The following is a 12,217-nucleotide window of genomic DNA, read 5'->3' as shown; positions in this document are numbered from 1 at the left end:
CCAACGGGGCGGGCGGGGCGCGGGGGCTGCGCAGCCTACAGCAGAGTCCCAGTTGGCAGGTTCCAGCACCAGTTGACCCGGAGGGCGAGCTGGGTGCGGATAGAGGGGGAGCCTCCTGCACCGAGTTGGGCGCCTTAGTTCCCATGTCCGGGTCTCCAAGAAGAGAAATCGACCTGAGGAGCGAGGATACCCTACAAGAGGTGGCCATCAGTCCCCTAGGCTGTGAGGAGGCGTCGCAGGCCAGGGTGGGGCCGAATGGAGCCACTAGCCCAGCTTGCCCCCAAATTGCTAGCGATTGTCCAGGGAAGGGCGTGGTCCCCTTCTCTCTCCCTCCCCCTCACTTTCTCCTGGGTCTCATCCTCAGAGGAGTCCTCTAAGTGGAGCCTCCAGCCAAGAGTCTGGGAATTTTGAGCTAGGCGAAAGCGGCGCCCCACACAGTCTCTAGAGCCGCCTGGCCGGGCGCTTGCCCAGAGACCCCGGGACGGTCTCCCCGCCTTCCTTGGGTTTCTCTCTGTGGTCAAGGGGGAGAAGAGGCCAGAGGTGCTGCCTCTCATCCCAGTTGACCCCAGAAATGAGGATGGAGAGGAAAGGCGTGGAGGAGGCACGGGAGGAAGCGCCGCAGGACCTGTTGCTGATGCCCCAGCAGGTTGGCCTCTCTGGGAGGATGTTGTATGCCCGGCTTCTAGAAGCAACAGCGGAGGGGGGCATAGGAGAAAGGGGGAAGCATTTGGGCCCTCCTTTCCTGGGGGAAGTGTTGGAGGAAAGAGAGACTAGCAGACCCCAAGGGCCAAAATCCCCAGGTATGTTCCCCCCTCAGACTTGGGATGGCATAGGGATGCGGGGTTGAAGTCACTGGAAAGAGGACCATCCCCCCAAGCCTGGCTATGACCGAAATTGCAGTTGTGAGGAGCTGAGATCTGCAAGAAAATGTGTAAAGTTTGTTTTAAAACATTCCAGGAGTTCACCTTGCTCAGAAGTCACGTCTAGACTCCCTGACTGGGACAGGTGCAGAATTGAGACCCCTCTCCCTCATCAAAAGACCTCCGGATGCCTGCCCCTGTCTTCCTCCTTCCCAGGATTTCCTCACAGATGAGGGCCATTTGATGTCACTGAGAACCCGATGTCCCCTCACACCGGCCCTCCCCCCAGGGCCCCTGCCAAGTTTAATTCCCTGCTCTTCTTTCTCTCCTTCCTCCACTGCCCCTGCCGCCCCCATTTCCAGAGGGTTGGTGAGATCGCAGAGGCAGGTATGCAGGCCCTGGCCCTTCTCTGCCCGCTGGCGAAAGAAAGTTGACAGACACCCTCAGCGGGCTGCGGAGCTGGGCTGAGCGCCCATCTATATCATGGTATTTAGTGTCCTGGGTGGTGGCCCCTCTGAATTTCCAGCTGTGCTGAAGGCTGGGATCACCTACCCAGAGATGCTACAGCAGCCCATGGCAACCCATATCCACAGCCAAAGTCTAGGCGGAAATGGAGACCCGCCTCCACCAAAATGTCGCCTTCAAGTAGCACGAGTCCCCGGCTGGCCCCTTCCCCCTGGGGACAAGTGCAGGGCCTCACCAGCCGCCACTCCCATGGCGCTGAAAGCCGACTCTGGGACCCGAAACCTGCACTGCAAACGCTGTTGGTTAGGCGCCCAAATAATATTCTTCATTCGTCTTTTTCAAAGTTGATTTATAGCAATCGACAGGTTAAAGCCTCATCTGACTTCATTACTTTTAAAAGCTGTCTATTTCACAACTGTCACTTTTCATCGTTTAACTCAAATAAATACTTGAAGAAATGAATTGAAAGAGACTTTTAGATCATGTTTATAATTCTTGGTCGCCACATTAACATTCCTAATGACCTGACCCTCTGAGTTTCTGTAGACTCCAAAATGGGCTGAAAATTCCTGCATTTATACTAGAAAACTTCAAGGAAGAGGAGATGGCCTGAAATACGAGCTAAAAGAAGTGCAGCTGGTGACAAGTCGGCGACCGGCTGCAGGCTCAGCAAAGCTCCGGGGGGGGGGGGGGGGGGCCGGCCGCCAGGGCCCAGGCCTGGTACCCAAGGCCACTGGTGAGGGGCAGCACCCCGGGTCAGGGGTTCCGGTGGAACGAACTGCTGAAAAGAGGGCCCCGCCTAACAGCCTCGGCGCTCGCCTTGCTCCCGTGCCTGCCTTGCTCCGGTGCCACAGGGCCTGGCTGCAAACCCACAAGACAACACATGCAGGATGCTCTTTGTGACTATTATTGTTATTTCTATCATTGTTTCAAAATTGGTTTTAAAGGGCCCCATGGCAGCAGGTTGAGAGTGGCTGGGTGAAAGGCCTTTCCTCCCCGTCGGCTTTGACTTAGAGCCTGTGAGATGGCATGGATGGAAGTGCATTTGATAAATCGAAATAGTTTCTTCTTCAATTTTGCTACCATTTGCCCAATGCTGGGTCTTCTAGGGCTGGTCTTAATCTCTCTCTCTTTCTCTCTCTCTCTCCCACCCACCCAGCACATAGAACCAACTCTTAGAAGTAGACAAAAAAAGAAAAAAGAAAAGAAAAACAGGGGGAAAATGTAAAGAACGGAAAAGGAACGGAAGGAAATTTACAGGGAAAGAAAAACCTATCAAGCAAGAAAACTGCCTGGTTTAGGGGACAAAGCAATATCGAGTGTATAAGATTTTCTTTCTTTTTTTTTCTTAAAAAAAAAAGAAAAAGAAAAAAGAAGAGAAGTCTCCCGAACCCGGGGTGGTGGAGCTGGGCGACTCCCTGGTGTGTCTGGGACTGGCCTCTCAAGGTTGGCCCGAGGCTGACCCGCTCGCGGGTCCCTGAGCCTCGCGGGGCGTCCGCACCCTCGCGTCGGGCCCCCCGGGGTGGCCCCCCCACTAGCCCCCGCGAACCCGAAACTTCGCAGATTCCCTGCAGCATCGGCGCCCGAGCGCCCAGGAGCGTGCCCCAGCCTCGGCCGCGCACCCAGCCACCTCCACCCTTCCCGGGTCGTGGCCTCGGGCCTTCGTCCACCCCGCGGACCTGCCGGCCTAGCGGGATCGAGGTTCCCCGACGTTTAGGAACCCGGCGTGCCGGGTGCTGGGTGGCGGCGCCCTCGCCGCGGCCCCGCGACCGACAGCCGGGCGCGCTGCCGTACCCTGGAGCGCCACCTCGCTGCGGAAACTGGAATTACGCGGCCATGCTCCCAGCCTTCTGCAGCCTAACTTGACCGCCACCGGACTTTTTCCTTCGTCGAAACGCTAAGAGAAGCCGAAGTGCACAGGCCTCTTCCCACCCGTTAAAACCCATAATCTGTGGCCGATATATCCCACAAAGTCTGCATTGAGATGAAGGGAAAATAAGAAGAGAAAGAGAAAAAATATATAGGTACAATTTCACCAAGTCTAAGCTGTGAAGCAGCTTTCTTAGAAAAGATAAAGTAAATGAGAGATGTCTTCTCGGAGGCCACGGGTTCGGGCCGCCGAGTGTTTTGGGCCGCCCAGCTGTGGCCAATGCGAATATCTCCCATGAGGCGGCTGCCTATCAAGTCATCCCGTCCCAATTACGATTTCCACTGAAATCCACTCATTCTGGTCAGTGGGACATCAGAGGGGCTCTGCCCTCCACTGACCAGCTTACTGGGGCCTCCGATGCCGCAGCCTTCGCTTCTGCTGACACAATAACCACAAAAAACAGCCCCTAACATGTACACCTACCGGTGGGTGAAAGCAACAACGGCAAGAGTAACAAATTACACAGCATTTCTCTCCGAGGTGCAAGTGGGCATTTGACCCTATTTTATCCAGTTGGTAACTTTAGAGGTTTGCCCCACTCTTAGGTCCACACGACTAAAAACATAGAGAAAATTTAATTCCTTTCTATGGCGGATTTGTTTTCAAAGTGCACAGCCCCAGAGATAGGTGTTACATGTAAAAACAAATTTCACAAAACAAGGTTTTTCCTAAGAAGACACCATACATGGTGTTAAACGTACAGCGTCCCGTGGTCCTGTGAGGATTTGTGTGGTTTCTTCGTTTTGAGGGGGATGCAGAACCTTTCTCTAATGTAGTTTTGACTGCGTTTGTTTTTGTTGTAAGGAGCTCAGTGGTTCCCACATGTGATGATGGCTGAACTGGGAACTGTGGAGTGGGAATACAGTGTGTATATGGTGGTGCATAAGCCCCTGCATTTCCTATCTGAGCGAACCCAGCATAGAGACCCTTTCTTGAAACTTTGCACTCCCAGAGATGGCAGGACGAGCTCCCCAAAGGCTGGCAGGGGATAGAGGGAGCGCCCCTCCTCCCTGTAACCAGCACTCCTCATTGCAGATCAGGAGGGTCTGGGAGAGCCCTCACTCAGAAATTACAGGGCTGCGCCAGGAAAATAGCCAGGTTGGCTTTCTGGGTGGTTTGTCCTTTCCCCATCAGACTAGGAAAGATCCCTGGGAGACCATACAGGAAAGAGGACCCAATTTCCTAGCAAGACTTGAATAAGGATTCCCTCACCCCAGCCAGCCGAGGAGAGATGGCCTGGCCCCTGGGAGTCCAGGGGCCCTCTCTCCCAGAGGGATGCTACAGCTGGGGAGAAGGGAGCTGCTGAGAGATCCTTGGAGCTAAGAGGGAATTCCTGAGAGGGTCCTGGGGTCCACGGAGGGACACCAGTGAGGAGCAGGGACAAAAACAGAGGAGAGGAGAGCACAGAAAATGATATGCTTGAATCTACATGCCTACAGTTTTGAGAAGTCTCTCAATTGGAAAGGTTTTGCTTCTCTCTCCCTCCCTCCCTCCTTCTTTTCTTCCTTTCATTTTTCTCTCCTTCACCCCTTCCTCTTCTCACATTCAGATTTTCTGGGGGGGGGGGGGGTTTCCATCGAATAATGCCTGGAGATGAAAAATGATTTTTATTGCTATTACACTTCCTACCACAAGATGCAGTGCAAGGCGGCAGAGTTTGTATTACAACTATGTCACAATGTTTCACTGATGCAAAACATGTAGCCAGAGGGTGTTACTAATGACTCCTGGATTAGAGCGAAATTGAGACTGGGAGAAGGAGGAAGAGAGAGAACAAGAGAGAGACAGAGGAAGGGAGAAGAGAGAGGAATTTCTTTAGAGAAAGCTGGGAGGGGATCACCATATAATCAGGTCTAATCATCTAATCAGGATATTTTCAGCTTTCAAGGTTCTTTCCACACTTGAGAGTGTGAGCTAGAGAGAGACCAATATCCTTTTAAACACCACAAAGGTGTTTTTTTTTTTTTTTTGCATGTTAATAACTATTAATTATGTTTACAGCCAGTTAACTGAAGAACTCTCCTTTGGAAAGAGTCAAACTTCGGAAAACGCTTTATATCAGATTAAAGGCTCTTCCAGGACCCCAGGGCGCTTGGAGGGAGGGGGACCCGGGAATCATCCTAGGGTGTGCAGAGCACAGCGCGGCCTGCAGCGCTCCACTCCCCCGCCCCTGGCGATGCACACACAGGGACACACGCCTGGGACGGCCTGGCAGGGCCCAGGGGGCTGCCCCTGCGCAGCCTGCGGCCCAGGGCTAGGCCTCCGCTCGGTCTTGGCGAAAAGGTCCCTCTAGGCTCGAAACTCCCCGGCGCCCTCCCCCGGGAAGAGCTCTACTTAGGGAAGTGGGAGGTTCCGCGGTTCCTACCGTGGCCCAGGCCGGTCCCACTGCCCTGCAGTCCGCTTCTGCCCCCGGGGCACAGCGAGGAGGGCACTCCCTGGGGGCTGCGGCCCTTTGAACTCGGGAGCCCTGGGCTGGCCGGACGCGGAGTTCGCTCCGGCCCGGCTGCGGAGCGGAGTGTGGGTGGCGGGTGGGGTGGAAGGGGACTGGGGGAGGCGGGAGGGGGCGGAGGGGCGGGGGCGGGAGCCGGCGGTAAGCCTGGAAGCTTGGCTGTTTACCCAAACGATTTTCCTTTCAGGCCCGAGACGCCAATGAGACAAGATCAAACTCCCCTCTTCTCAGTGTGTGTGTGTCTGTGTGTGTGTCACCTCCTCCAAGCGGGGCTTTGTGAATGGGGGCTCAGGGACGCCGGCTGGGAGGGACCAGAGGCCGCCCGGGGCACCAGCGCCTCCTCCCGGGGGCTGGGAGAAGCCCGGGCGGAGGGCGCGGGGTCTGAACGCACCGAAGGGCGCCCCCAACGCACAGTGCTCCGGAGCGACAGGAGCGAGCGACAGGGACACAGGCCGCGGAGAGCTAAGGGCTGCGTCCCCAAAGGGCGAGCAGGGAGACACACGGTCGTGTGTGGGAGGGGGAGGAGGGAGAATAATATGAATCACATCCTCCTTCCAGTCCCTTAATGTCCGATCCCTCCAAAGCTTAAACCTAGCTCCTCAGGCTACTGATTTCTTCCGACTCCCTCGCTCGAGATCTATTAGCTGCAAATTAGGCCAAGGTTTTGGCGATTACGGTACAATGCAGGCCGCGTGACACGCGCCGCTGGGCCTGCGCCTGGGTCCCTCCTCGAGCCGAAAAATGATTAGAACGCAAGAGGGGATGGATGGTCTGTATTGACAAGACATTTGTCATTTTAAAAGGAGTCCACATCCAAGAATATCCATCAGGCCAGGGGGCTTAGGGGGAAGGAAGAGACGATGAGGGGGGTGAAGTCCCAGACCAGCGCAGCAGGTGATCGCCATCCTGGGGTGGCTCGTGCTGCTGCTCCAGGGGCTGCCTGAGACTGAAACGTCGTTTGCAAAACAACAACAATATTATTAGTATTATTAATAAGAAGAATCAGGAAGGCAGGGTTATATTTATTTAAGGTCGCAAGACAAAATCCCGTCTATATGGCGTTGTACGTATGTTTAGTAGCTTTGTCTCTGACAACTTATTCCTCTCGGCCCAGACCAATTAAAGTCTTGCCCAAATAATTGTTTCTGGAAGAAAAAGGTGTCATTCGATGCTTCTGACTCAGCTACTATTGCTTCTCCTGCCTCGGCCTGCCCCTGGTTCCCTCCCGTCTAGCCCAAACACACACACTCTTTCTTTTCTTCCCTGAAGGGTCTGTTTTTTATTGTTTGTTTTTAAATGACGAACAACTGTCCCCTTTCCCAGGAGGTTCTTATTTAACCGAAATTCCCCTCCCCTGGCGCTGTCCTTGGCAGGGGGCATTTGGGACCTGCTGACACTTGCTTCAGGCCCCAGTGTCTTCTGCTCACTGTGGCCAAGGCCTGGACAAAGACCCCGGGGGAGGCAGCACCCGGGCCTCGGCTTTTCTGCCGGCATGTCGGAGGGCTGTGGCTCCAGGGCACAGAGGGTACAGAAGCAGCAGGTGGGCCCCTAGAGGAGCTTGGGGACCACAGCTGTGGCTAGTCTGGGATAAATGTGTGTGAGAGAGAAGACGCTCATGGAGGAAACCAGATGTGCTTCATACTGATAACAGCAGCTAACATTTATTGAGTGCTTACTATGTACCAGTTATTGCGTCCATACCCCCTGGGAGCCTGGAAACCTGAGAACAAACCATCGTGGGCAAGGATAAGCCTCGGAGTGGAGCAGGGAGGCAAAGACAGGGCAGGCAGGTAGCCCGGTGGGTGGGATTGCAGGGATGAGGGTAGAGTTTTGTGCCCCACAACGCATTCTGCCCCGGAAGAGGCGGGGAGCTGCTGGCCACTGGAGCCAGGCGGAGGCATCCTCCCTCCCAGCCTGCGGGGCCGTCTCTCCGACAGCAGGCCTGCCCCGCGGGGTTACGTTGGCCCAGGCCTCTGGCCAGAGACCGAAGGCCAACAGGTTCCAGGGACGGTCCCCCTTCTTCGCGCTGGAACTCTGGAGGAGAGGAGAGCGGTCGGTGACGGCCGCGGAGGCTGGGCCCCGGCCGGCGGCGAGCGCTCGGCGTGGCCAGGCCGCCGTCCTGCCCAACTCCGCAGGGATGCTCCAGCCTCCGGTCCAGGCAGCCCCTAGAGCGGGAGGACGGCTCCTCTCCCCGCCTCTCCCTCCCATCCCCCTAAAGCAGGGGCTGCGCCTCGCCTGTGACCCCGTGCCGTGCCCCGCGAGGGTGGAAGAAGCAGGCCTGCCTCGGTCTGGAGACAAAAGACCTCCGAGCTCGGGCTCCTCCGGGCTCCGCCGCTGCGCGTTTCGCACCCGCCTCCACCTAGGCAGAGGAGGCGGGAGCAGGTGGATGTGTCGTTGTGCTGTAGCGGTGGCTGGAGTAGAGAGCCTTGATTGATCCTAGAAATTGGACACCTCTGAGTCCAAGGGCAGAGGCAAGGTCAGGCATCTGTTCCAAAAAGATGCCGTCTGCCCCCAGCACTCCTGGTCAGCCCCCATCCAGCTATTCTCCTATAAAGGGGCCCCCTCGTTGCTGTTTTTTTTTTTTCCTAGTCTCATTGCAAATCACCTGGCAGCTAGGAAACGGTCGCCCCCGATATCGACCTACAGAGGTTACTTCTTTCCCTAAAAACGACTCTGGCTTTCCTTCTTCTACCAGACCCGAGGGAGAATTCACTGGTTTTAACATTGAAAAAAAAAAATCTTTAAATCCCTCTCTGGGGTGAGACGTAGTTGGACCACGGGGAATCTCCTGCCTCCCCACACTGACTCCCCGCTGCACTTGGAAAGCTAGTCCTGCAAAGAAGAAATAGTCTTTTCCTGCAGTCTATCATTTCGGTATTACAAATAACGACCGAGGAGCGAGGAATACCCCCGGCCTAAGAATATTGATAGATGATAGTAGCGATATTCACAATCGATCCTTTAATAGGCAGACGTCATAAATCATGTTCAATTCCCTGACAGCACAGTACTTCACTTAATAATATAATTAAGATTAAAACTCGAGAGGTATTGGAGGCAGCGGGTATTGATAGCTTCAAAAATTGCATTCTGGATATGATGATGGAAGGGAAAAAGACCTTTGGAAAATATCACTCCCTTTCCAAAAGGTGGGGGTTTCTGGATGCTCCTGTCCCTGTCGGACCCCCCACACCAGTAATCCCCATCTCTGATAGATGAGCAGAGAGGAGGCTGGCTCTTTCTTAGAATTGGTACAGAGGAAGATAAGTAGAAACAGGGCTCCGCTTGGGAGAGTTTCCTGGGTTTAGAAATCCTTTAAAAATCCATTCCTTCAGCCTTGAATCTGGAGAAAAAAATGTTTAGGAGACCTAGGAAATGATGGTGTTTAGTTCTCTCAATACAGTTAATTTCTTTGACACCGTTTCAAAATTACATGTAAATCACCAAACATATGCAGCTATGTCGGTCTACACCATCCCTGTGCTTTAACTGCCCATGAACCTTTCCAGTCAGAACCCTGGGCCTCAGGATGACAACCAAAACTTCCCAGGAAGACTAAAACCAGAGAGGCAGGGTCCCACGCAGGGGGATGACCTGCTCTTTGCTTCATGGGTAGAGCTGATTGTAAGTACAGCTAAAATTATCTCAAAGAGTGGAATATTAATCAAATCAATCAGAGCTGACAAATGAGAAATATTTGAAAGTCAGTGGTAATTTACAACTTTGTTATTAGTTAAGAATTGCCTGCCTTGTAACAGTAATTAATAACACTTAGAGAGGAACGATTTGGAAATCCCCCTCCGATTCTCTTTATTTTCCTCTGTCTCTTAAGGAAGGAAAGAGAGAAAGGAAGCAAATGAGTGATCTGTAGAAACAGGAAAAACACTGAGTCGTTTGTGGGGAGAACAAAACTGGAAAATATAAAAGAAAGGGAAAAAAGATTAGCCCCATGGGAGGCCATCAGGAAATCAAGAAAATATAGGAGGAGGGGTAGTAAATCAGAAAATGAATTCTGTAACCATACCCCATGAGCAGGCTGGCAAAAGGTTGAATTTCAAATGGCCCAGGAACCCCATCAAAATGAACAGTGCTGCTAAAAAATCTTGAAAGTAGCTCAGTTCTGAATCAAGGCAGAGCTCAGGGCATTGTCTGTTTTGTTGTTGTTAACAATGTATTTCTTTATAGCCCAGGAGCAGACGTGTGCAAGCTCTTTCCCAAATTCCATCCCCGGAGACCCGACGGCCTTTCATGTTTCTCGTGTTAACTCTCCTCTTAGTCACAGACAATCCCCTCCCCCAGTCTTACATTGATTATTAGATTGTCTCAGCCCCACCTAAACAACACACCAAAATAATGACTTGTTGAAAAACTATAAATCATTTCAGCGTCTCAGCTTGGAAAACCACTTCAGTCAACAGGCTTACTGTGAAGAGGGAAAGAAATTCCCAACCTTCTGCTCACTGAGGAAGAGCTGTTACTTCCCAGAACTTTTATTTGTTGGATGGGGGGAAATTTTCAGCTGGGTTAAAAAAGGATGGAGGGGGAAAAATAACTTTGGCAAACTTTATCTGGTCTTTATTATAAGCCCCAGTCTTGTTTCATTGAGCTCAGGCTGGGTCTACAAAAGGTAGCTAGAGATTGAGATTTATTGGTCTCTAAATGAAAAGATTCATTTGATATAAGAGGTTAACTCAAAGTTCCTATACCGTGACTAGCTTCGAAAAACGCCTCTGTCGAGTCAGCACAAAAGCAGTTCAAAGAAATCTTAAAAATACACACAGATATAGACACACAAACACACTCGCCCACTTAAGCCGCAAATGCAATTCTCTTTTCTTTGTTGTTTCTTCTGTCATTACAAACCTCCAGCTTCTTTCTAGGTGGCTGAGATGGTTGGCTCCCCCCGCCCACCCCCCACACACACGCAGCTGAACTTTGCCATTTTGTATCTTTTGCTTTTACTAACAGTGAATGAAAGAATAAGGAGGGGGGAGAAAGTAAAAGGGGAGAAGCGAACTAATTCAAATAAAGCAGAATATGTTTGTAAATGAGGTGCATGGAGGAGAGAGAGAGATGTGGATGGAGGAAAGGGCCCTAGGATAAAAATAAGCAAACTGTTTGGAAATTGATGAAATGGGTTTTCGGTGATTAGAGTCTATGGATCCAATAGGAACCAGGCAGAATGTAAGATGGTGAAGAGGGGACCACAAGAGTGAGCAAATATGCCAGAGACATTGGGAGGGGAGCAGGGAGAAGACAGCGGCAGGGACCCGAGATCCCATGCAAGGAGCGAACTATGGAGATGCTAATGAGGGAAAATTAACCTTCGGGTTGGGTCTGTGACATGGGCCCTCGGTTGAATGCCTGACCCAAGGGCTGCAAGCGGCTTCGCTCCGCACCAGCGAAATGAGATAATCGCTCTGAAACCCACCAGCCTTGGTGCAAACAAGCCCTGAAACATTGTTGTGGAGAGTGGAGAGTAACTAGCAGCTCCTCCAAAGAAAGGGAAAACAAATGAAAAGCAACCAGAACCACAACCAGGCAGGGAGAGCAAATCAGGAGACCGTGGGGACACTTGCTCAACTCCGGAGCCCCTCCAGGCTGGCACATTAAAGGAAGGAAGGAGCAGGGCCTGGGAAATGAGAAATATCTTCATCTCTCCTGCTCCAGTCTGTCACCAAAGGCCCCGGATAACTGGGCCTCTGTGAGGCAACACAAGGGATAAATGGATTTTATTTCCAGGAACATGGCCACTGGGCCAGAGGATTATTGCTTAGCCAGAGAAAATATATTGGGGGGGGGGGCGGATAAAGAACAGAGAGAAGCCGAAGAGGACAGACACAAAAACAAACAAAAAAGAAATTCAAAGGGAAATTTTAAAAGTGGAGTGGCTGTGGTTACACGTCACAGACACTGAGGCATTAAAAACACACACACACACACAGGGATTTTATTAAACAAACAAGCCAACAACCAAACGCACATCAAAAACACATTTGCTCCTGCTGTCATAGGGAAAGGGGGTTTGAAATGATTGTGGGGTTTCGGTAGGTACCCTTCTGGCCTTTATTGCTGTGGTCTCTCTCTCTCTTTCTCTCAGCATTTTCACAGAAACCCTGAAGTCTCCGGTGGAGAAGGGGCCTCCCAGAGGCTGCACAGGGAGGACTCCCTGTTGGAGGCAAAGGGGTCGTGTTTCCAAGTAAAGACATCAACAAACCACAATCTTAGTGACAGTGACAGCACAAAATTATGTTTAATGTTGCAAGAGGGAAAGGGGAAATATAAAATTAGCAAAAAGAAAATGTGTCCCAGACCTTTGTCACAATTAGGGCAGCGGCATAGGGATGGGCACAACCGGGGAGTCTAGCAAGGAGGCTGTGACCCGGCAGGGCCACAGCACTGACTGGAGGCAACAGTCCCTCCCACCCTGGGAGGCCTCATTCCCTGTGAGGAAAAGGAAGGCTTCTGGACAGAGGTTAATAACACTCCGCCCAATCACTTCACTTGGCTCAG

General features: G+C 52.3%; 1 long non-coding RNA gene across 2 annotated transcripts in view; it reads right to left on the bottom strand.

The window, feature by feature from the left end:
• LOC138924202 (uncharacterized) overlaps positions 1-5,760 on the bottom strand; it is a 92,360-nt gene extending 86,600 nt beyond the window's left edge. For both annotated transcript variants that reach the window (XR_011438960.1, XR_011438963.1), the window contains exon 1: positions 5,621-5,760. This is a non-coding gene — a long non-coding RNA (uncharacterized lncRNA). The remainder of the gene's footprint in view (positions 1-5,620) is intronic.
• Positions 5,761-12,217: the final 6,457 nt, after the last annotated feature.

The sequence above is a fragment of the Equus caballus genome, chromosome 1 (assembly GCF_041296265.1).
Source record: "Equus caballus isolate H_3958 breed thoroughbred chromosome 1, TB-T2T, whole genome shotgun sequence".
Taxonomy (NCBI): Eukaryota; Metazoa; Chordata; class Mammalia; order Perissodactyla; family Equidae; genus Equus; species Equus caballus.
This window is presented reverse-complemented; position numbering and strand designations above follow the sequence as displayed.